The 25809-nt window shown below is 46.7% G+C and overlaps 1 protein-coding gene across 8 annotated transcripts in view; it reads right to left on the minus strand.

Annotated features, from left to right (window-relative positions):
* Positions 1 to 25809, minus strand: part of PALM2AKAP2 (PALM2 and AKAP2 fusion) — a 331425-nt gene that overhangs the window by 42852 nt on the left and 262764 nt on the right. Inside the window, exon 1 of one of the 8 annotated variants that reach the window (XM_041761311.1) lies at positions 1574 to 1712. The exons of the other annotated variants lie outside the window; for them this stretch is intronic. The gene's annotated coding sequence lies outside the window, so the exon portion shown is untranslated. Of the gene's footprint in view, positions 1 to 1573; positions 1713 to 25809 lie in introns of those variants that run through there. 8 annotated transcript variants of the gene reach the window in all.

The raw sequence follows: 25809 nt of genomic DNA on the forward strand, positions 1-25809 counted from the left end.
CCAGCAATGGCTCTCGGACCTCCTACCATCAAGCCTTACAGCCAAATATGACTGGGACAGCTCTACAAAGACGTCCCTGTTCCCGCAGGCCCAGCCTTTCTTTCTGAGGACGTCCATGGCATCGCCATCCTGCTCTTCTCTCTGGCTTATGGTACAGAGACAGGCTTGAAGGTGGGATGAAAATACTTCTGGAAACTTCCTTTGCTGGGAACAAACTATGTCTTGGCTCACACTTCTGTGGAAGGCAAGTGGCCAATTTATAGCATAAAGGAGTCTCCCCAAGACCACAGCCTGCCCTATTAATAGCATCCCCTTCACCCAGCTGCAAAGTCCCCGACTCGGATGTCGGGCTGCACATCTGGAAGATGTCAAGGTGTCGTATGATTAACACGTTTATAGCTCGGGCTCTCCATAAAAGCAGCGGACGATGGGGTGGGGGGGAGGCAGGGGAGTCAAGGGAGGAAGGAAGCTGTTGCCTTTTCTATAGCAACTGGTGAAAGGCTCTCTCAGCTGCTCGGAGATCCACACCCCCCGGGAGGGCTCCCAGTGGCAGGGAGGCCTCAGGATTGCCCTGAGGAGAGATGCTTCCTTTCTGCCCCAAGGAGGTCAAGCGTCACTTCCTCCTCAGCAAACAGCGTGCTCTGTCAAGGAGACCTCAGATGCTCCTCTCCCCAGAGGCCCCCCTTTGCACCGCCCGGCAGTGCCCCCCTCCAGAATAAACCGAGATCAAGGCCACAGAGCGAACGCTGGCTCCGGCCACCAGAACTTTCTAGGGTAACTAATTCTGCTGAAAGTAAAAGCAAGGCTAGCTTCAGTTCTTTGCTGTGTCCCTCTTGCTTTTAAAATAGTTCGGGATCTTGGGTTCTTGCCTGGCCAACCGCTCATGGCAGAGAAGCACCAGCGGGAGCACCCCCCCCCTCCCCCGTCCCCGGGGAGGACCGGGCACAAATCCACCGCGAGGAGAGCCAGGAGGGAACGAGGCAACGGTGCCAGATGCTTCGGAGATGAACCCCTTGTCCGCAGAAGATGCTGTGGCCCATGATCCGAGCTGGGGGCTCCTCTGGCCGCTGCCACACCCCCCGCTGGCTCCCGGTGGGGACAGGCCCCAAGCCGCTGCTGTGCGTGGGGGGCCCACCGTGCAGCCCCACAGGCCGCTCAATAACTAGCAAACCCAAACCCCTTAGCAGGAGCGCTGGCTGTCGGCCGTCTGTCCGGGCAAGGACACAAGGACACACGCGCTCGCCACCGTCCGCGAGCATCACCTGCACCACCCCCCACCCCCGGCCCTGGGAATCTGCGGGCGCCCCCCGCAGTGCTGCTCCCTCTCTGGCCTCTGAGTGGGAAGCGGGTGCTGGGACCCGGTTTCAAAGAGAAGCAAGTGGCCAGTGAGCTCGGCTGCCCCCTCTCCCTCCAGCAGGAAAGGACTGGGGGCCCGGGAGGGGGGACCCCCTGTAGTCCTCACTGCCAGCCCCCCCACATACACCCCTCCACTCCACCCAGACTGGATGGGAGGCCCACTCCTTTCAGCTTAGAAGGAAAAGAACATTCAGAGAGGTCAGCAGCCGCGGCTTACCCTGCCCACAGGGTGTGGGTCTCCAAGGTCCCCAGCATCGCCTCTCTTTCCAGGCAGATTCCTGAGCACTGGCTCAAGTTGGACAAATTCCTTCCAGCCTCCCGACGGAACACTGTGATGTCACAGCCGCCCCTCCCTCGCTCCCTAAAAGGCCATGCACACAAAGAAGGACTTTAACCTCCTTCGGGAGGCCCGGCCCCTCCCTGGAGGCCCGGCCTGGAGGGCAGGCGTCTGTCCCCCTGTCTGTCCCCCTCGGTGCGTGGACAGACCAGTTTCCACTGCCTTCTTCGTGGAAAGGCCCAGAGGAGCCCCGGGCAAGCAGGGAATGAATGTCCTGGTGAAGCCGAGGTAGCAAAAAAAAAAAAAAAAAAAATCAGAAAGATCCCAAAGAGCCGGTAAAATGGGCGAGATACGGACGTGCATCTATAATAGACAGACGTGAGTGTGTGTCTATGAAATTCATAAATGCTCACTGTGGACCATTTGGAAAATAAACATTATTCGTCTTCCTTCCACACAGAGGAAAGCGGTTACTCTTTCATTGCATTCCATGTAGTCTCCTTTTTGGAAATACGTATTTAATATGGTGGAGACCACGCAGTACATGCAAGTTTTGTAGCCAACATTTTTTAACTTCATATTACTTTGCCATCACTTTTTTTTATGTCCTGCAACGGTCTTTGGGAGATATATTTTAAAGGGTTGCTTATATGCTGTCTCGTGCTGAAGTGGGACAGAGGAACATGAAGTCTGGGATGAGTGCTGTAACTTCAGGGAATGTCTGGGTGTGGGGGGGGGGGGCACAAGGAGTGGCTCCACTTTCTCAGAGCTCACCAGTGTCTTCCGCCACCAAGCAACAGCAACAACCAAAAAATAGATCCCTAGGTGCCTTGGGCAGACACAGAGTGTCACAGACATCCCCCACTCTGTGCCACGGACTCAGCCCCCCAGTACTACACACCAAGGCCGACTAGTGTTGACGTGGGTCCCCCTGCCCAGGTAGGTATTCAGAGTAGCCCCCAACATTGCCCCAGGTTCCACCCCCTGGCCCCCAACTTTGGGTTGACCTAGAAAAAAACTGGATGAACTCAAGGTCTGGCTGACTAGAAAGTCAGAATTCAGGTCCCTGCAAGGTCATGAAGTCATCATGGAGAAGAAAGAGAGAATGGATATTTGCAGTGCGCAGGGAGCGGAGGGCAAGTGCCAAGCATGGTCCTGCACAGCCAGGAGTTCAGGGTCAGTTTGGGAAGCAGTTCCTCCTGGTGAAGCAGGTGAGCAGCCCAATGTTGGCGGCAGGACTGCCCGTGGTCTGCGGGTTGGCCAGCAAAGCAGACCTCCTGGGACCCTCCCAAGCATACAAGGAAAGAGTCATCAGAGTAGATGGAGCCCAGGCAGGCCTGTTTTTTTGAAAAGGAATCTAAAGGTATTTCCTTGACAACTATTTCCAACATCTAAATGACATTTTTAATATGCCGAAATTTATTTAGAAATATATCGAGGAGTTTCTCAAGGGCTAACTTGGTGATACCAAGTCACTAGGGAGTGCCATGGAAACTGAATTTATGTACCCTTTGGAATAATTGGAATGTTCTGTAGTATAGCCAGAGGCATTTCAAGACGCTACTTAACAGTCTAAAGTGACAAGAGGTGGAGAAATCACACACCCAAGGTGGCACTGCTCTGCCCGAGAGAGTGACAAACCAGGAGAAGGTCTTCCACGAAGAGATGTTTTCAAGCCAAGAGGCAAGAGTGGTACCTAGGACTTTCTACATAATCATGTCAGCCCCTCTGCTTTTGTAAGGGGTTTGTAGAAAAGAAGAAAAATTGTTTTAAATCTTCCCTCTTCACAAAAGAGAAAACAATATGTACTCTGAAAGTACTATTATCTAGGGGCATCTGGCTGGCTCCATCAGTGGAACATGCGATTTTGAGCTTGAGGTTGTGAGTTTGAGCTCCATGTTGGGTGTAGAGGTTAGCAAAAACATAAATAAACTAAAAAATAAATAAATAAACTAAAAAAAAAATACTATTATCTAAGTAATAGGCTTGTTTCTTTCTTTCTTTTTCAAGATTTTATTTTTAAGTAATCTCGACACCCAACATAGGGTTCTAACGCGCAGCTCTGAGATCCAAGAGTCTCATGCTCTACCGACTGAGCCAGCCAGGTGCCCCATAAGTCGTAGGCATGCTTCTGAGTGGAGTCTGAGATGCTCCGGTTCACTACACACATGCACATATGTGCACACGCGCGCGCACACACACACACACACACACACACACACGCTCACTGTTACGAATTGAAACCCAACTTCCTATGTGTAAGTCTGAACACACAGTACCTCAAAATGTGACCTTCTCTGGAAATAGGGTCTCACAGAGGTAATCAAGTTATGTGCTCATTAGGGTGGGCCCTAATCCAAGATGACTAGTGCCCTTATAAAAAGAGACTAAGATGCAGAGAAACACCTAGAAGACAGACAATGTGAAGATACAGGAGGGAAGGCAGGATCTATAAGCCAAGTAGAAGGGCTTGGAATGATCCTTCCCTCAAGGCCTCAGAAGGAACCAGGGCTGGTAGCTGGTTTTTGCATGTTCAGTCTCTAGGAGCGTGAGACAGTACATTTCTGTGGTTCAAGCTGCCCAGTTTCTGGTACTTTGTTATGACAACTCTAGGAAATACACACACAAACACACACACACACACACACACACACATGCACCTGTGTATGTGCACTTAGGTGCTCACATTTGTGCACACACATATGTGCATATGTACACTTATGCATGTGCGCGCACACACAGTCCTCCTTCTGGCTGCAAAAATAGGATAGAGTTTAGGAAACCTGCTAACCTCAGAGGCAGAGGGCGAAGTTAAACTAGCAAGGTAGGTGACAAAAGCATAAACCGAGCAGCCCTGCATTTATTTGACGGCAGTGGCTCCCCTGTCAGGAATGAACGGAGCTGAATTCGGCGCACACGCCTCACTGCTGCTCACCCCTCCACCTCCCTCTCAGCACAGGCCCAGGGTGTGGGGTGGTTTTCCTAAATTTACAAAAATAAATTGGACTGCCAGTTTTAATTCTCCTGTGCCGAAACCCGATCTTCTGTTCAGTCTCTGAGGGTGTCTGGCACCGGGGGAAACGATACCATTTTGAAACTTGGTCCTGGTTGGCTGGGACTGGAGGCAATCGACGCCCTGAAGCCCATCAGTCAGTAAGTATCTATTGCACACCTGCTCGGGCCCAGTCTGTGTCACACACCCTTACTTCCATATCTCCTCTCTTCCTCCACCAACAGCAAGGTGGAGCTTCTCACCCATTCCCCAGAGGGGCAGGCCCCAGCCTACAGAGCCGAGCCCCCCCTTAGGGTCACACAGCTGGTCAAGAACAGAGCTCTGGTGAAGTAAGTTAATCGGAGAAGGACAAACAGTGTATGTTCTCATTCATTTGGGGAATATAAATAATAGTGAAAGGGAATATAAGGGAAGGGAGAAGAAATGAGTGGGAAATATCAGAAAGGGAGACAACATAAAGACTCCTGACTCTGGGAAATGAACTAGGGGTGGTGGAAGGGGAGGAGGGCGGGGGGTGGGGGTGAATGGGTGACGGGCACTGAGGGGGGGGCACTAGACGGGATGAGCACTGGGTGTTATTCTGTATGTTGGTAAACTGAACACCAATAAAAAATTAATTTATTAAAAAAAAAAAAAAACAGAGCTCTGGCTAGAATCCACGGATCCCACCCACGGGGTAAGGCTCTGCCCTGGAAGCCACAGCGGGCAGTTCAGGAGGGAACCCAGGAAGTAGGCACAGGATCAAAAGGGGGCAGCAAATGGAAATCAGAAACGGGGGGTCCTTGAAACCATACACCTGCTGCTATGTGACTTTGGAAGCCCATTATTTCTTTTCTAGGTCTCACTTTTCTCGTCTGAGAAATGAGACACCTAAACGAGGTGAACCCTCAAAACTCCCTTCCTTTCTGCTCCTAATCCCTGTGGTTCTGTGATGCCGAGCGTGAACCTTGGGCCAAAGTGGGTAGTTCTGAACCTGCTAATGATGAGGGCAGAGCCAAGGGGAAGCAAGCCAGCAAATGGGAGCAGGAGCAGCAGCCTCAGCCTTTGAAACTGCTTGATACTCGTGCCAGGAGAGGTTATAAGGATTCCCGGACAGGACAGAACTCTGCTGTCTTAGACATTCCCCTTGTCAGAACTTCACCTCCTTAGTCGAAGGAGTTTATGCTGCTAAATGTAGCCATCCCGTGCATATGCCTCAGCGTGCTAGAATGCCCCAAAGTAGATTTGTTGAGGTCAGGAGGAGCGAGATGGAAGTAGACAACGTGGAGAGAGGCTGGCTTTAGAAATGGTTGAGACCCAAGCCTGCTGCATGGCCTTGCAAAGCTGGGAGGAAGGGAGAGGTCAGCACTGGCAACGCTCCCCCTACACGCTTCCCAGGACGGAAGGGAGCTGGAGGCTTGCGGCTTTTCAAGCAGCTCCAAGGTCCAATGCAAGGCATGCACCGAAGGAAGCCTGCGTCTCGGCACCTCCAGATGTCCTTTGTCAATGGCCCGGCTGCTGCCCTTTCCCCCACTGCCATCACACAGGTCCTCCTCCGAGGCTCAGCTCCCAAGGACTCCAAGCCCCAGCATGGAGCCAGTCTTCCAAGCAATTTGCACTTACATGTGAATTTGATGGGAATGCTGACAATTCAAAATTTACCCAGACGAATCTCTAACTGGGGCTAAGTGTGGGAAACGAAGACATACCAAGTCCTTAATTTATTGGGGGAAAATTGATGAGAAGGAAACAGAACAGTGACTTTGCTTAGAAAGGCTGTCGGAGGGGCGTCCGGGTGGCCCAGTCAGTTCAGCCTCCAGGTCTGGGTTCTGGCTCAGGTTATGATCTCAGGGTCATGGGATCGAGCCCTGCAGCAGGCCCCATGCTCGGTATGGAGTCTGTTGGAGAGCCTTTCCTCTCCCTCTGCTCCTCCCCCTGCTTGTGCTCTCTCTCTCACACACACATACACAAAATCTTTTTTAAAAGAAAGGCCTTAAGAAGTTCAGTCATCAGTACAGCCCTGGTGCTCAGGGCGCTAAAAGCTACAGAGCAGGAAACTGGCACCAACACACACGGATGGACCGCCCAGCTATGTCATGCACCATGATCTTATTTATTCCTATAAGAAACATTATTCTACAGAAAGAGAAATAGTGCACCAACCTCCAAGCCCTTCCCCTTCCCACTGCACCCTGCACTCTCCCAGTGTAGCCTGTGATGGCCTCTGATACTGCTCAGAGGCGGGCTTTAGGAGGGAGGAGAATCCAGAATCCTAATGATATATGCTATACTTCATCCCAGAACCCGAGGAAGCTAGTGGTGACCCTGTACGGGAAAGGGGCTGAAAAAGCCTAGCAGCCCCATGCAGTGCCTCAATGCCTGACATGCACCGCATTTCTGCCCAGAATCTCTGGAGAGTCTCTCTCTCCACCAAGGATCTTAGACTCAAAAGGTCCCTCTGCTCACTCTCTCAGACACTGAACTCTTATCTTCTGCGGGAATATTGGTGACATCATGGTGTGTCGTGGAGGGCAAAGCTTTAGGAGAAATGCATTGCACTCTTGCAACAATAAAAAGCTTCAGGGAGTGAAAACGTACCGTGACAATCAGCACCTGAAAATTGCAATTTGCCTAACCAGTGAATGCTACGCAACCTTTTGAAAGGATATTCATCATAATCGTATGGCTGACATGATGCTGGGTTAATATACACCCGCACAGAAAGAGTACAGAGTTCTGGGTAGGCACAGGCTTTGGTGTCCAACAGATCAGGCTCCTTCCTCCCTGTAAAATGACTACGATACTCCTCCTCCCTTAGGGAACTGATAGGACACACAAGTGCCCAGGACGGGGCCTGTCCTGCAGTAGTAAAAGGACTCAATAAATGGTGGCTACAACAGAAATAAACTGAGAAAACAGTTGCAACTTGTGCCACAAAGGGTTAATATCCACAAAGGGTTAATATCTACAATTTGTAAAGAACTTGCGAAAAGTCAGTAAGAAAACCCAAACACGAAAATGGGCAAAAGTTGATACACAGAAAAAAAATATAAAAATAATTCTTAGACAAACAAGACAAAACTCCACTCATATTAAAGAAAAGCAAAATTGATTTGTGAGATGTCTCCACCAGTAATGTCAGTCTTCATTAGGGAGGAAACAGGCACACTCATCCAACTCCATGATGGATGGCAATTTAGCACATGGACCCAACTTCAAATTGTACAACGTCTTTGACCCAAATAATTCTACTTCTAAGAATTTACACTCGGCTATACAGGCACATGTGTAAAACGGCCTCTATCCCAGGATCTCTAAAGCCACATTGCTTGCAGTAATAAAAGACTACGAATACCTGAAGTTACCAGGGGACTGGAATATTCATGAAATGATTATTATGCAACCTTTAAGAGAATATAGTACAGCTCCCAGCTCTATGAGAATTGATACAGGACAATCTCCAAGACATATTAAGTGCCAAGTGGTACAGGACAGTGTATGTAACATTCTAGCTTTGTTGTGAATGTGAATATGTTTTATATATATAATTTTTATTTGGTATGTGTATGTATGTATTATATTTTTTATATGTTTATATATTTTTATATGATTATTCCTGGAAAGATACATAAAAACCCAGTAACAATGGTTTTCTCTGGAATAGGAGGGACTGGACATCAGGAGTGGTAAACCTCTTTTTTCGTTGTGTCCTTTTCTACACCCTGTGAATTTCTAACCATGTACATATGTTAACTTGTGAAAAAGAGAATTAAGTATGTGAAAATATAAATAGTGAGACCAAGAGGCACAAATTAAAAGGAAGTGTGGCGCCCATGGTGGGAGATTAGGCACTAGGAGGAGATTAAATCCCCGTCTAAAAGCCAAGGATATCATTTGTATACATATTGTTTGGAAGAATCACATCAGCATATTAACCGGGGTAAACTCTGGAAAAGGGAAGAAACCCATCATTGCAGGGAAAATGAAAAGCTAAAGTGGAACCTGTAATTTTTATTTTAAAAGGTTTTACATTTGTTGAGCAATATTACCTTTCCAAGTAGAAAGGTAACAACTGAGAGTAATCATGTATAAACAAAGTTACACACTTGAACTTTAAATAGACTTAAAATAGACCAAGGCTTGAGGTGCCTGGGTGGCTCATTTGGTTAAGCGTCCAACTCTTTTGACTTCAGCAGGGGTTGTGATCTCAGGGTTGTGGGATCGAGCCTCATAACGGGTTCCACGATCAGTGTGGAATCTGCTTGAAATTCTCTTCCTTTCCCTCTGCCCCTCCCCACCCCTCACAGCTTGGGCACGTGTCCTCTCTAACAACAATAACAAAAGACCAAGGCTTATCTACTTGTTAGGTATTGCACACCCTCTTAAACTCCATTTTCTATCTATACAATGAATACTGAAGCCTTTACTCAGCCACGATGAACAAATGTGCATCAGACTGTAGCCTGCCCCCAGGGAAGCTGTGCTTTCTTGCTGTGATCCATTATAGTTTTAGGAACCGTCTCTCTCTGTACATTATGATAATATAATCTTCCTTTTTCATCAAAGATAAATAATTGACTTGCTGTTATATATGGACATTTTCCTTCCATGAGCTTCCTATTCCCAGAAAAGTTGTGTAACACTATGTGAGTAAGCAAATTCCTCTTGGGAAGCCAAATGTCATAGAATTCCATGAGCGATGATGTCACAGACAAGATATGTCATAGGAAAACCCCATTGAAAAATTTCTGAAGGTCTAATCAGTCAAGTTGAGAACAAAAATTGGAGGCTGACTTTATATATTATCCGAAACAATGGATTTTTGGTTTTTTGCTCCATTCAATTCAAATGTAAAGGTGAGTAAGTTTAGTAACTTCCCCTGTAAGACAAACTCGTAAACACACACACACACACACACACACACACACACACACACACACGTACACACAGAGCGAATTTAAATCAATTTTTTGCTCTAATGAAGTATTTTAAAGCTTTGAGTCAAGTTTTAAAAAATAATATCTGGATGGTTTAGGGCCTGCCTTCAGCCCACAACGTGGTCCTAGAGTCCCGGGATCGAGTCCCACATCAGGGTCCCTGCATGGAGCCTGCTTCTCCCTCTGCCTATGTCTCTGCCTTTCTCTCTCTTTCTATGTGTCTCTCATGAATAAATAAAATCTTTAAAAAAATATATTTGGCAAAAAATATATTTGGGGCTTGCCAAATCTGGTATGTGGTAAGCAAAACCATCCCATCTCTTATTAATGTAGAAAGTGAATGCTGAGCAGTTATAGAGATGGGAAGTAATTGCACGAGGGCTATCCTGAACCCTAGGCCCTGGACCTAAGTCCCAATTTAGCCTCAGGATCATTTCCCATCTGTCCTCCAGGTCCCAGCCCTCAGGCAGCAAGGGGACTTAGCCTAGAGCTGTGGCCCACCAAGCTCTTCCCTGCTCAAAGGCAGGAGGTAGTGCATGGAATGACTTCACCTCCCCACAACTACACTCACAATTCTGGAGAAGGAAGGAAAACACAAGAATCAAGAGGCACTTTTATAATGAAATACCTAAAAAAATAAAAATAAAAATAAAATAAAATGAAATGAAATACCTGATGAGCCCCAAGAAAACTCAACAAAAGCATCTACCACCTACCAACAGGGAAAAGTTTTAGTCTATTGAATCAGTTACCTATGAACTGCTACAAGGCTCTAGAAGGATTGGAAGCTTTGGACCCCCACTCACAGAACAGGTTTCATCATCATGGTTATTCAAGTCACTATGGACTGCCACTCGGTTTTCTTAAGTTTCTTCAAAAGCACAACACCATATGTGAAGGTGGACCATGTAGCAAACAGACCTCTGATCCAACCAGCTCTGGCACCCTCTGGCAGCAAGAGAGAAGTCCAGGAAAAGTCCGGATGGTCAATCTGAGTGTCCTGTTCTGCCAGGATTAAGTGGCAATTGTGGATCAGGACAGGTGCTGGGGGCATTGGTCTGCTGAAGAAGAGCAAGGTGTACAGGGCAGCCAGGGGCAAGGAAGGCTGAAGCCAGGCTCATCCAAATTTTCTGGCTCCCACCTCATGGAGCAAACTGATGCCCTTGACTGCAGGATTCCGAGCCTGGTGCCAGAGTTGCATTTGTGATTTAAAACAAGGGTAAGCTTGCCCCTGACATTGAGGACCTGACCCTGGTTCTGTCCTATGCTTTAGCCAGGACCAGGGCGAGCACATGGATTGTTCCCCTCGTGCCCCCAGCACTGTGCTCCCCCCAGTCCTGCTCTGTGGGACCATACTCTGGGAAAAGTTTGGGCATCTGAGCTCCAGAGGCAGCTGAGGGCCAGTCACATGCTTCCGTCCACTGCTTTTGTGGCTCTGAATGCCAGGAAGGAACCTCTGCAGGAGAAGGAAAGCATAGAATTTCTTTATCCTCCTTGGGGATGCCAGATAAGCATAAGCCAGCAGTAAGATGGGGTGCAAGAGAGTTGTAGAAGAGCATTTGGCTCTTTCCTCGTGCTTAATGCCAACAGAACCCGACAACTTCCTCATGTCTCATTTATGAGCAATCTCTCTGCCCGGCCATGGAATCCCAGGAGCAGAGCACTATGGTTGAGAGCCAACAAGTTACTGTTTATGGAAACTGGATAAAGTCTGAGAACCAGCAACAAGAAAGGGGATACCATTCACTTGCACAGACTCTGCTTCATCCTGTTCACCCCCCAGAGACCCTCTTTGATCTAGTAGCTGACTGCTGCTAACCATTTTGCTGCCCTGATTTTGAGAGCCTTATTTTATTCTCCATTTATTTATGTGCAGGAGGGTGATCCAGTGGGAAGAACATCAGTCTTAGAGAAAACAAGGTCAGGGTTGGAATCGTCTGGTGCCACAAGTGGACTGCACGATGCTTACACAAAGGATTGGGTCCTCTCTGGAAGCTCAGGCTCCTCATCTGTTAAATGGGTATAACTACTGTAGTGTTGAAGAGTATCCCCTCCAAAATTCAAGTCTACTTGGAACCTTGGAATGTGACCTTATTTGGAAATAGGGTCTTTGCAGATGTAGTCAGTTAAGATGCCATCATAGGGGATTCGGGTGGGCCCTCAATCCAAAGGCTGGTATCCTAATAAGAGGAAAAAACACACAGAGATACACAAAGAAGGAAAACTATATGAAGAGAGGGGTGGAAATTGGAGTGATTCATCCTCAAGCCAAGGAGTGCCAAGGATTGCTGGCAACCACCAGGAGCTAGGGGAAAGGCATGAAACGGATTCTCCCTCATACTTCCAAAAAGAACCATCCTTGATTTCAGACTTCTGGCCCCCCCCCCCCGAACTGTGAGAAGGTACATTTCTATTGCTTTAATCCAATAATTTTGTGGTAATTTGTGACAGCAGCAATAAGAAACCAACACACCCACCTTCTTTTTTTTTTTTTCTTTTTTTTTTTCACACCCACCTTCTAAGACTGTTGTAAAGATTACCTAAGGGAGAGCAGCTGGCCTCATGACAGGACAAGGTAAGCTGTCCACACAAGGCAGTTCGCTCTGGCTTTCTATGTTGGCCACAAGCCAGTAATAGAATTTTTCAAGCTTTGTCAGAGGTGAATGGCCCCATGGCATTTGCACTCTTTATAAGTTGTGGGCCAAATAGGAAGAGCGTAGGGATAGCTGTGGAATAAGGAGCATACTCAGGCAGCCACAGGTACAGGCTCACCAGCCGCCTAAGTGGAACAGAAGAAAGTGTGGGTACCACCGTCTACAGGAGCCAGTTTGCAAAGACTGAGCTTCAGAGTCTCGGAGATGGCAATGAGTATGCACCTCGTGAAGCTGGAAAAGGAACATAGGACCCCACAGATGTGGAAGGTATTGGGTGAGGTTGATGAGCAAGAGGTCATAGCCTTATAATAAGCATTTAGGACATGCTAGCTTTTGCCATTAAAGGATTGCAATGCACGGTCACATTTATTCCTCAAAACCAGCCTATGAGGACCAAGACCCTTGTAGAGCTTAGGAAACTGAGCTCCAGAGTTTAAGTGACTTGTGTCAAGACACTGAGCAGTAAATAGTGAAGCTAGGACTGGCCCGAGGCTGCCCGCCTAAGGGCAATGAACTATGACCCTGCCTCATGTATAGAATTAGAGGCTGAGAGGATCTAGACTACAGGAAGGTTAGCTCTGCTGTTCTTTGTCTGCCTTAGCACGTATCCTAAATGGATCCTACAACTCTTCTTCCATGTGCTCTCTGGCTCAGTTGTATGCCAGTTTCCTTTACAGGAATATATACAATATAAATGGTAGAGATGACAATGGTCACAATTATTAATTGCACATTACGACGTTTGGGCAATTTACTATGCCCTTTACATACGTGATCTCAATAAATCCCACACAGCAATACCTTGAAGTAGGAATAATTTCTATTCTGCAGATGAAGACAATGAGCTCAGAGCGGAAGAATTTCACCCAAGGACACAAAGCAAGTAGGTGACAGAGTGGAGATCTGAGCCCTGGCTTGTCCAGCTCTTCAGACTCCACAAGAAAGAAGCAAATGTTGGCATCCTTTTAGCTTTTCCAAGACACATGATGTGCCATAATTCACTGAACGGAAAATTCACTTTGAGCTCTTAGCTGTCTCACAGATGGTAGTCTTTCTTTCTTTCTTTTTTTTTTTTTTTAAGATTTATTTATTTATTTATTTGAGAGAGAGAGAGCTCAAGCAAGGAGAGGGGAAAAGAGAATCTCAAGCAGACTCCCCAGAGTGTGGAGCCCGATGTGGGGCTCGATCGCACAACCCTGAGATCACAACCTGAGCCAAAATCGGATGGTAGTCTTAAAAGGCTGTGTCTCCCATCTACCCCTACTTGAGACACCTGGAGTTCTCCTCTAAATGCTCAAGGTGAGTGACTTTCTCTTTAGCTGAATGATTGGAATTCTCTAGATAATGCCTGGCCACTCCCAAGAATGTCTGTTTGTCTTGTACACAGTGTGGACCACAATAGCAGGGAGCCCAGAGAAGCCAGTCCATTCCGGACATGGACCCCTCCCCAAACAAGAGGGCAGAAGGTGGGGACCCAAGAACAGGAAATAACAGGGGCCAGGCAAGCAGATGGGGACTTCAATGGCTCAGGAACACAATCAACAAACATCTCAAGCTGTGAGATGCTGGAACCAGAAGGTTGGCTTGAGCCAAGATGTTGCTTTGTTATATTCTAAAATGCTGAATCTCCCATTTTTTTCCCCTTAGTTTTTCTTTTTTACGATTTTATTTATTTATTCATGAGAGACACAGAGAGAGAGGGAGAGACACAGGCAGAGGGAGAAGCAGGCTCCTTGCAGGGAGCCCGAAGTGGGACTCGATCCCAGGACCCCGGGATCACACCCTGAGCCAAAGGCAGATGCTCAAGCACTGAGCCACCCAGGCATCCCTCCCCTTAGTTTTTCTGGGCACCTCCTATGCAAAGTGAAGAAATAACTCCAAGCCACGCTCCCTGCATTGGTGATGACCTGCTGGAACCCAGAATTGGCACAGATGGTAAAAACTCCAGTACCACGCCTCGGCAAGGTGTTTGGCCAGTAGGCAAACGGAAGAGAGAGGGGGCAAGACTCTACCTGCCAAGACTGCGGTGGTAACATGGGGTCTGTCAGGTTCCCACTAGGTCGGCCTCCCTAACCATCCTGTGCTGAAATGTGTAAGTTAGCGCGTCTTCTTTTCAGTACCGTGGTTGAACACATTCTTTAAAATCACTTTTTGCTTTCACTAATTCATGTGTAATGGGATATTGGGCCAGTTAATTTCAAAGTGGGGCTATGAACACAAAACAATAACCTGAGAGAAGACAAGATATTTAAGACCTTGATCCCAATTAGATGTTCAAATCCAGCTTGCCCTTGTTTTTGCAAGCCTGGAGCCAACTTTGCAAGACTCGAGAATTCTGGAACATAAATGCACCACATCCACCATGTCTGGGACCAGATGTCTCGGGGCAAAGGAAGTCAGGTGTGTGGTCTAGAAAGACACATGCCAGTCTGTGATCTGAACCCTGGTCACCATAATGGATGCTTGAGATCAGCAGCACCATGTGGTTTGCTCTACAGCTTCTTTCCTGTGACCAAAGCATAGCATAGGCATTTCTTGAGGGCCTGTAACTCCCTAAACCCTGACCAGGGGGCTATACCAGGAACTGAAAGAAGCAAGAGATGGTCCCCAGCAAGGCCCTCAGTAAATGTCACTTGGACTTTTTTTTTTTTTTTTAAGATTGCATTTATTTGACAGAGTAGAACCAGAGAGCTCACAGAGGGAGAGGCAGAGGGAAAAGTGGACTCCCCGCTGAGCAGAGAGCCTAAAGTGAGGCCTGATTTCAGGACTCTGAGATGGTAACCTGAGCTGAAGGCAGACGCCTAACCGACTGAGCCACCCTGCTGCCCCTAGACTTTTTTTTTTTTTTAAAGACACTCCTGAATCTAGATTTAAGGGCCTGCCACCCTTTCCAAATCTAATTTTTCTTACTGGTGCCCCCCCCCCCTCTGTCACTCAGCTTTTCTGCAAGGCCTGGGTCGAACCTGCTTCCCTGTGAAGTCTCCTGGTGCAGAAACACTCCAGCAGAATGAATTGCTGTCACACCTTGATGTCCTTCTAGAGGACTTACCCAGTTACTGTTGGAGCTCCCTGAGGGCAGGGTTTGGCCTCACTCATGTTGCTGAACTGGACGTTGCCATTGGAAGAGTTATTCATCAGTCATTATCATTCAAGGGCAGTCATCCATCATGGCTGCACTCTTCCAGGGGGCAGAGGACATCACTGGGAGGCTGTGGCATTCCCAGAGGGGTTTTCATTGCCTCAGCCTGAAACATGACGTCTCCAAGGTTTCTGAAGTTTTAATGATGTGCTACTCCAGTGCTGAAAATTCTCCTCTTAAATTATAGGCTTATTGCAAAGCCTAAAGAGTACTAAAAAGTCTTGGTTTTGGAATCTCGTAGAAATAAACTCCACACTAAAATTTTCTCTTAGCATTACATCTCTGAAATCTTTTTCCCAAAAAACAAAACAAAACAAAACAAAACAAAACAAAAAACGCCACAAACACAATTTGGGAGTATAGTTTTCATATGCTTTTTCTTTTTCTTTTTCTTTTTTTTCAATGTGGTGTTAAAAAGATAACCAGAGGGCCCAAATGGCATCACTTGGGCCAGGCCAAGTCACCAAATCAGGGCTTAACACCGAACCTAATTGCAGTTTCAATCTCCCTCAGAAATCTTAACCTGTCAATCTGGAATTTTCTGATAAGCACCAATGAGATCATCTGTCACAAGGGTTCTCTCTATCCCCCCCAAAGGAAGATGAGGTCATCGACCTAATAGGACCCCCAGCCCTTCTCCCTAAGGGAAAGTGAGTTTGCCGGGAATAATCCTGTCTTCTCTTTTGCTAAAAACTTTCTTGCCCCATCTTCCTTCATATAAAAGCCTTCCATTTTATACACCTCCTTGGAGTTCCCCTCTACTTGTTAGATGAGATGCCGCCAATTTCAGGAGTTATTGAATAAAGCCAATGAGATCCTCAAATTTACTCAATTGAACTTTGCTTTTTAACAGTGGGAATATACATAAAAATTGTCTTTTAAACCATTTTAAGAGTACTACGTCGTGGCATTAATTACATTCACAATGCAGTGCAACCATTGCCACAATTTCTAAAATTGTTCATCAGCCCAAAAAGAAACTCTACCCATTAAGGAACATGGGGCATAATTTCTGAAACATTCTATGAGGCTAATAAAGTACAAAATAGAATCTAGGTAGATGGATTACATTTTGTAGCAAAACTAAGGAGAAAAAGACTAGAAGAAAATAAATTATTGATTGTATTAGGCTGGTAGAATGGCTACCCAATTTTGCTTTCTACATTTTTGGCAATATATATTTTAATAGTCCCCTTTCGGTTTCCTAAACATACTAGAAAACAAAAAGCATACTAAAAAAAAAAAAAAAAAGTAACAGTGAAATAGCTCAATTTATGAAATTTATATTTTCCTGAAAAGCTGTATGTAAATCACCACTAGAGTTTGTCAATATTTTAAGGTATTTGAAAGTCAAAATAAACAAAACTTATTTTGATTCGCAAATTTCAAGCACACATTCACCAAACTGCGTCATCTGCATTGTGCTTAAATTCACAATATGGTTAATATTATTATAAAAATAGATGGATCTGCTTACTTTTGTAAAAAAAACAAAAACAAACAATAACAACAAAAAACCTAGCAATTTAATGGTATTAGGGCCAATTCTTGAAGGAATTAAAATGGTAAGTTATTTGGAAACTAAGGTCATCTTCACCCCAGGCTCAAGATACCTAAGATCCAATTGCTAGAGAGATTTTCAAAACAAACCAAATAACTAGAATACTTCTGCATCCTTCCTGACCCTCTGCCTAGGTAGAGATTAAGCCTTTCCATAGGAATATCTCCCAGACAGATAAGTCAGTCAGTGGTTAACTCAGAGATAATCCCTTCCTTGAAAAGTGTGTTTTCAGCTTAACCTTCCAGTTGGGTTAATTGATGATTTATCTTCCATTAGGAGAGCCTTCCACATCAAAGCATTGTTTTTCGAAGGAGCAAAGCAGACTGGAGGGAGGGAGGCTCTTAACCCTTGAGGCTAAATGCTGGAATTGAATATTTCCTAAAGGAGATAGCAGCTTTCAGCTTCATGAACAAGCCATTAGGTGGAGACCTGAATGGCAATCCAATTTCTGGACTGTTGATGGATGTCTATGCGCAAGCACGCCTGTGCGCGCACACACACACACACACACACACACACACACACACACAAAGCAACACAAGCCTGAGTCTACCAACCCTCTCTGGTCCACTCCTGGCTGCTGTTCTCTCACCCTCCTAGCCTCCTATTTTGCTGCGCACCTGGGAAAAGCACGGAGGTCCTCCTCGGTGCAGCTGGAATCATGGAGCTGCGTGCCCAGGGAAAGGAAAGCACTGGGGGCCCATGACCTGTCTTCTCAGTGACACTGCTCCAGCACACGCCCACCAAGGTCTTCTTCCCTCTCCACCTAAAGAAGGTTACTGCCTTGCATGTGCCTCCAGCAGTAATGCTAAGAGGAGTCCTGAGGTGGTTAGAAGCACAGGCCTCCCCTTTTAGACCAGTTACCCACTTCACACCCCAGAAGATACTCTAGGTTAAAATCTTTTTTTTTTTTAAGATTTATTTATTAATTTGAGAGAGAGAGTGAGACCACACGAGTGGAAAGGCCAGAAGGAAAGGGAGAGAATCTCAATCAGACTCTGTTAAGCAAGGAGCCCAAGGGTCAATCTCATGACCCTGAGATCACAACCTGAGCTGAAACCAAGAGTCGGATGCCTAACTGAACTGAACCACCCAGGTGCCCCCAGAGTTCAAATCTTCCTGCCAGGCAAGATTTTGTGTGTGTGTGTGTGTGTGTGTGTGTGTGTGTGTGTGTATATATATGTATAAATATTTATTACATAAATTCCTCATAGCACTTCCCCCTGTATTTTTATAATCCAGAAGAAAAGAGATTCCAAAAAGGTTTTCACTGTGCTCAGTTTTTTGAAAAGAAAGAAAGGAAAAAAATGAAACCAGCTCTCTAGACTTCTGGTCTCCTTGGTGGGCAACTCAGACTTCAGTCAAAAATCTCATCACTGGGGGGTCGGAGTTGTGACCCTAAGATCCCATGTGGTTCCACTGAGGTCTCTACCTCAGAAAAAACTAATCCGATGAACCCCAGGTTTTCCTCCTCAAGAAAACCAAACCCTGTTTGTCAAAGACGTGTTCTCCTCTGCAAAGTTATATAGATGTAGCGACTTGATATTTTCCCAAATTGCTAAGGCTATTGGTGACAAGTGATAATTTGCGTAATTATGTTGTGAAAAACAAAGAGTTGGGCATTTGGCTCTAATAGAAAGAATCTGAAGAGGAACATAAGAGCATTACACGAGAGAGGGTATAATACACACCTGACTACCTGGACTGCTTTGCTCCTTCAAGTAGAGGCTGCTTACCAACTTACACAAAAAGCTTTGGAACAAAAACCACATAGACTATTGCACAAAACTAACTAAATGGCTGAGGTGGGCTTGCAAGTCTAAAGAATACTTGTAATAAAGTTAGCTCCTTGTGGATTTGCCTGCTGATCAATTTTATGCCCACCCACATGGAAAAATAAAAGTGTGACCAACTCCGGTAAGGGGCAATGAAACCCAGCAGTCCTTAGGCACCTCATTAGCTCGATTATCAGCACCGATAAACAGCAGGAGATGATGAATAGGGTCAATTATCAGGGATTTGAAAACGTATTAATTCGTGGTCACCAGATGAACATTATTAAAAATTAACTGCTAGTTATTCCTTTAATGACATATACTCAGTATGTGTGTACCTGTGGATAAGTAACCAGAGTTCCTTAAACAACTATTACCTAGGGCGCCCAGCTGGCTCAGTTGATAGAGTTTGCAACTCTTGATCTTGGAGTGGTGAGCTCAAGCCCCAAGTTGGGGACAGAGTTTAAGAAAAAAGAAAGAAAGGAAAAAAATGCTACCTAATGTCAATGATAAAACCTCTCCAAAACTGTAAGGGAAAAAATTGGCTTTCATCAAATGCACTGAAATTAATTGTTCCAAAGTATGATCTACAAAGCCACCAAATTTCAAGTAGCAATAATATAAACATTTAGATGCTATTATGGAAGCACTGCCAGAGACTATTGCTATTGCATAGGAACTACAGTGCAATCATTTATACTGCAAATTCCCTCTGTGTCCCCTCTTCTGGCATAATTAACTCAAGGGCATTACTACAATCAATTGCAAAAACATGCATATTGAAGCTTTTGAAGATAAAACTCTTCAGAAGACTAACCATAAAACAGTATACAGAGTCCTGCCTCAATTTACAGTCGAAAAGGGGTTGTTCTAGCCTTGATCCTCTGCCATCTTTATTTCTCCTCCAATAAAATAGGGGTGCTGTGTAGAATGACAGTTTATAATCTACGAGATAATATTAGCAAACTGAGTAGGTTTATCAATCTGTTAACTAGTATCTTGATTTTGTGACTGAGTTCTAGAGAGAAAAGGCCAAGATAGTCTTAAGACACAAATAACACACCAGCTACCATTTTGCATTTCTGCAACGCATGGGAAGATGGAATCAACTCTGAAGATTCCAACACAGCCTTGCGAGATAGCTTGGAATTACCATCATTATGTTTCACAAATAAATACACAAAGAAGCATAATTCCAGGTTTGAAATATTCTAACCAGCTATAAAAATCTCGAGTCCAGGTCTTAAGCACATTACAAGTAAGCCCAAGAATCAGGTTTAGAAATGGGTTTCATTCCACATCTGTGAGCTTTGGCAGCTCCCTATCTTGATTCTGCCTTCTTGGAATTCCTAAGCCGGGTCCATTCTGCTCATCCCAAATATTTAGGGCTAAGGAGTTTCCAGGCCATTGGAGCTGATAAACCAAGGCCTTACATTACCTATAAAAAAACCACCCCTTGGAACTTGATAAGATGAGGCCTCAGAAGTGTTGATGCTTATTTTCTCAGTCACTGGAACATAGCAGATTAATCGTTAACTGTTTTTACCCGGAGTGTTTACAAGGAATGCAGAGATTCAAGATTCAAGAACCGTACTTAGGGTCGCTTCAAGTATGGGACGATTTGTGCTTGGGAGGAATCTGAAGCATTACCAAATCTGGAACTGTTTCAACCTTCATCTCAATTTGTTTGGGGCTAAACATCTGAAACCCAAACAAAAGTCTGGACAGAATCCAGTGTGAGACTGACTATGAACTAAGATATGACACCTTATCCTTTAAAAAAAAAAAGGAAAAAAAAAAACCAAAAAACCCAGATCTCCTGCAAATGTCCCAGGCTGCATTTAGATCACAGAGAGGAAGAATAGAACTGAGTGTCCAAATGACAAACAAACAGTGATATGGGAGCTTCTGGGGGAAACTCAACAGGGCCCCACTGTTCTGGGATGGAGACTCTTGAGTAGTGCCTACAGGGTGTTGTGACTGGCGTTCCTTTAGATGTTCAAGGGATCAAACATGGCCAGAGGGGAGAGGGGAGCAGAGGGATGCATATCATGAGGCCAAAAGGAAGCCGAACAAGAAAGACAGTGATAAAAATGTTCAAAATGTGTCTTTTGCCAATAAGGCAAATAATTTGTCTCTACGCGAAGGAGCTCTGGGAACAAGGGTCCAGGTCTATCTAATTCCAGACATATTGGTTCTAGGGTCTCTACTGATAGTGGATCAAACCTCAAAAATACAAATAAACCCGACAGGGCCACTATATAGGCCACACGGATTCCTAAGGGACATTTCCCCTTCAGATAAAAATTCAAGGAGAGTAAAAAAAAAAAAAAAAGAAAAAACTGCAAAGAGGATGCTCGACAGCAGCCATACTCAGATTTCTGATTCCTGAGCAGAATCACATGAGGTGAAAGATCAAGGCTTTATCAAAAGCTGAACCCGCAGAATCCCCTCATTCTTCCTTCAAAAGAGCCCTCCATAGGCTAAACCATTAAAGAATGGTCTAAAAGTCTGGAAGCTCAAAGTGAGAAGCAACAAGTTCTCCTTTTCAACTTAACACTGTGGCTAAGAAATGTGGGCTGTTGACCTGCTTAGTATTTTCCTTGCTGCAACTTAGCTGGGGCTCTGCTGTCTCTGGGAGCAGAGCTGAATACCACGCACGGGGCTTGCTTCTTTCCTGCATGTGTGCATTCGTTCACTATCTCATGCATTCATTCACTCGTGCATTCATTCACCCTTTCCAGTGAGTATCTGCTGTGCATCAGGCACAACGGGGAGAACCAGGCATGGAGCTGCCCTCTGGAAATTCACTGTCTCGGGAAAACAGGATCCTTTCCGATCTCAAACACACGTAGAGTTGCATTTGTGAGAAGTGCATGGAAAGAAAGTACTCCGACAGCCTCTAACAGGGGAATGTGAGCCGGTTGGCCGGGGGAGGTCAGGGGAGGCTTCTGGGAGGAAGTAACAAATAAGTTGTTATCTGGAAGATAAGGTGTTTGCTAAGCCATGAAGGGGGGTGAAGGTGGGGGGAGAACAGAAGACTGTTCCAGGCTGTTGTGAAAGGCCTCCAGTTAGGAGCTAGAGAAGCAAGGACAAAAATGGCAGGTGGCTTTGGTGGCTGCTAAAGCAAAATATGCCACCTTACATAGAATTATTTTGAGGTGGGACGCCTGGGTGGCTCAGCGGTTGAGCACCTCCCTTTGGCCTGGGGTGTCATCCTGGAGTCCAAGGATCGAGTCCGGCATGGGGCTCCCTGCATGGAGCCTGCTTCTCCCTCTGCCTGTGTCTCTGCCTCTCTCTGTGTGTCTCTCATGAATGAATAAATAAAATCTTAAAAAAAAAAAAAAAGAATTATTTTGAGGTAAATGCAATGGGGATGCGGCAGATACAAGCAAAGCTCTCGGTGGGGTGCCAGGCCTGGCTCAGTCCCCAGGAGCTTGCAACTCCAGATCTCCTGCTTGTGAGTCCAAGGCCCCCTGACGGGTGTAGGGATAACTTAAAAATAAAACCTTAAAAAGGAAAAACTCTCTGCTCTCCCTCTATTTGCCTAAAAACAGGGCATGAATGTGTAAAGGTGTCCCCCCTTCTTCTCTCTACCCGGCAGGATAGAGGCTAATCACTGGAGATGACTCTAGACTCTCATCAGCCCAAACTTGGCACCAGAAGAAGGTACCTGGCACACCTTGCTTCTCTATCATTCGTTTCCCCACATGTTTGCCTTCCCACTATTTAGTACCCTAGAAACTCCCAGTCCTTTTCCTTTGTCTTACTTCTCTACAAAATTAATCACTTTGCTAAGAGGTGACACAAGTTCAAGTTCTAACCACCCTTTTGAGTTATTCATCACGGAGTATTCCCATGTGTATGCAGATGCACAGAGGACGCATGCATTAATAAAGTGTTTCTTTTCCTCTGTTACTCTCCTTTGTCAATCTATTTTGATAGACCCTAGACAAGAGACCTCAGATGGATAAAGGAAAAAGCATTTTTTTCCTCTCCTCTACACTGGGATGGGGAGGAAAAGTCTGGAGAGGTGGATGGGAGCAGACCACGTAAGATTCAGGTCTTAACTCCTAACTCTGGGAAACGAACAAGGGGTAGTGGAAGGGGAGGTGGGCGGGGGGACGGGGGGACGGGGGGACGGGGTGACTGGGAGACGAGCACTGAGGGGGGCACTTGCCCGGATGAGCACTGGGGGTTATGCTATATGTTGGCAAATTGAACTCCAATAAAAAAATTTATATACATATATATATATATAGGATTCAGATCTTAATTTTGAGAGCATTTGAGACCAATGGGTCATTGAAAGGATTAAAGTGTGGAGGGCAGGGGCAGGGAAGGACATATCATTTTCTTAGCCAAGTCTTGGCTTTCTGTCCTGACCCTGGCCTGCCGCTCCGGCTACCCCTCAACAAAGCCAGCGGTCTGATCAGGGCATGAAATCCCGGCAGTGCCCCTGCTGCCCCCCAGGGCCTCCTAGAGCTGTGGTCCAAGCACCTCAGGATTCCAATTCCATAAACAGTGAATCTGAAGCCAGCCCTGAAATAATTTATTTACCTTTGCACATCTGATCTTTTTTTTTATGTTAATCTTCCTAATCTTCTAGCCCTGGGGATAACACACACACACACACACACACACACACAAATATGTGATGCCAATAACAGTGGATGGAAAATTTATTCTCTCGCTTGATAAAGCCTATACTCTAATACAGAATAATAAACCCCTGTATTATTTCCAAACATGTCGTGTCTAACAGTTCAACCAATTCTGTCTAGAACACAGAGGTAAGGGACACCTGGGTGGCTCAGTGGTTTAGCACCTGCCTTCAGCCCAGGGCGTGATCCTGGAGACCCGGGATCGAGTCCCACGTCGGCCTCCCTGCATGGAGCCTGCTTCTCCCTCTGCCTGTGTCTCTGCCCCTCTCTCTCTCTGTGTCTCTCATGAATAAATAAATAAAATCTTTAAAAAAAAAAAAAAAGAATACAGAGGTAAGCCTGATTCCTTTAGGCACTCCTCTGCTAAGGAGGATATTCTTGCTTTTGGAGGGCACTTGGTTGGCACTTAAGACCCTTTGGGGGCTGATGTGAAGCAAAATACACTGCAGGGGTAGGGAGGGTGTCGAATTCAGCACCCAGCCCAAACTAGTTTAGGATCCTGGTTCTGGGGATCCCTGGGTGGCTCAGCAGTTTAGCGCCTGCCTCTGGCCCAGGGCATGATCTTGGAGTCCCTGGATCGAGTCCCGCATCAGGTTCCCTGCATGGAGCCTGCTTCTCCCTCTGCCTGTGTCTCTGCCTCTTTCTCTGTGTCTCTCATGAATAAATAAATAAAATTTTTTTTTTAAAAAAAGGAGCCTGGTTCTACCTATCACCTGCCCAGTGTGGGACACGCTGCTGGATCTCTCTGAGCCTCAGTGTCCTCATGTGAAAATGGGATGGGCGGACGGCCCTCCGAGTAGCGCTGTGCCAAAGGAGACTGTGGATGAAACACGCCCCGAGGGAGCCCGGCACGCAAGGGCGGTCACTGCGGCAGGAGGGTAGCGGTAGTAGGAAGAATCTGGAAAAGCCCCCCCCACCCCGGGTCCCTGGGGGCCAGCGATCTGCCAGGCTGCCCAGCAAGAGGCCAGGACATGCACAGCACTTCCAGAAGGACAGGGGACCGTGAAGAGCAAGCAGCTGCCCGGGGGCTGCAGGCAGAGGAAGGCAGCGGCGCTTCCCACGCCCACGGGCCGTGTCTAGGCCTGAGTGGCCTCCGTGGGCCTCACCCTGCTGCAGGCCTGAGCGGCACTGTCCCGACTTCCTACCCCGGCTGGCTCCGGCACACCCATGGAGCGGGTTAGCACCCAGGCAAATGTTCCCGATGCAGTGAGAGGAGTAAGGGACCCACCTCTGGACACACAACCTTTCGCCCTAAGGGACCCACCTCTGGACACACAGCCTTGGCCCTAAGGGACCCACCTCTGGACACACAGCCTTGACCCTCAGAGCAATAGGGAAACAGAAGATGCGGGACCCTAAGTGCCCTGGCAAAGCTCCCAGGGCCAACCCTGCATCCCACGTGACTTGTTTTTTTAAGATTTCCTTTCTAGCGAGGTTTGCTCCCTAACTGGACAGAGAAGCTCAAGGGGGGCCCAACATCCACTAGGAAGCTGCAGAGCCACAGCATGGGCCTCTGCTACCCGGGGGAGGTTTGTTAGCACCCAGAAGCTTCCACTGGGGGTAAAGTGTTCTTCAGGATCCCTATTCACATTTCTTCTAGTCTCGATTTCTGGGAAAAGTCTGGTGGGACATCATGTGGATGCCAGGAGGCGTCATGGCTTGGCTTCAGGGGACGGTCTCCAGGCACCCACCTCCCTCCGATGGCTGGGCAGAGGCTGCCGGCCTCCCGGCAAGTCCTCAGACCAGTGTCTTCAAGGTCGTGGGCGAATCCACTTCTCCCCAGGCTGAGGAGGGCCTAGGCCAACCCTGCGTGTTCTTGTCAAGGGCCCAGTCTGAGGGCATCCTTCTAGGGCAGGGATCCTTCTAGTCATTCAGGAGGATTTCTAGAAAACGTTCCTTGACACAGACTCTAAAAACAGCTCTGCTTTTTTCCAAGAGTGCCCCTGTGGCCTGCAAGGGGCCAGGGGGCAACTTGGATTGTCTGCCTAACAGAGCCAGATGCCTCTCTTAGCACAGGAGCTTCCCTTGTCCCATCTGGGACACAGTGGAGGAGTGAACAATTAAGCCAGACATTTCTAATGGCCTTTCTCAGGACCCCCCATGCCCAGCCTATGGAGGGCTTTGGAGGGTATCACCTCATCACCCCAACCAAAAGCTGAACCTGTTTTTTATTAAATGACTCCATAGGGTCTTATGATAAGCTGCCTCGGCTTCCTCATGTGACTGAGGGAATACCAAGTCCATGGACACACACTGGACAGTGATGGGCTTCCTCCCAGATGGGCAGGGGGCCGCTGCATCGCCTTCTCCACCACCGCCTCTCCGTTCTAGAAGAGCAGCCCTGTGCTCGCCACGTCTGTGGGCCCAGTGCCACCCAGAATGCCCTTTCAAACCTCAGCTTCGGTCGAGGTCAAACGTCTAACCCTTGATAAAGTCAGATTTATGAACAGCCTA

The sequence above is a fragment of the Vulpes lagopus genome, chromosome 7 (assembly GCF_018345385.1).
Source record: "Vulpes lagopus strain Blue_001 chromosome 7, ASM1834538v1, whole genome shotgun sequence".
In the NCBI taxonomy this organism is placed as follows: Eukaryota; Metazoa; Chordata; class Mammalia; order Carnivora; family Canidae; genus Vulpes; species Vulpes lagopus.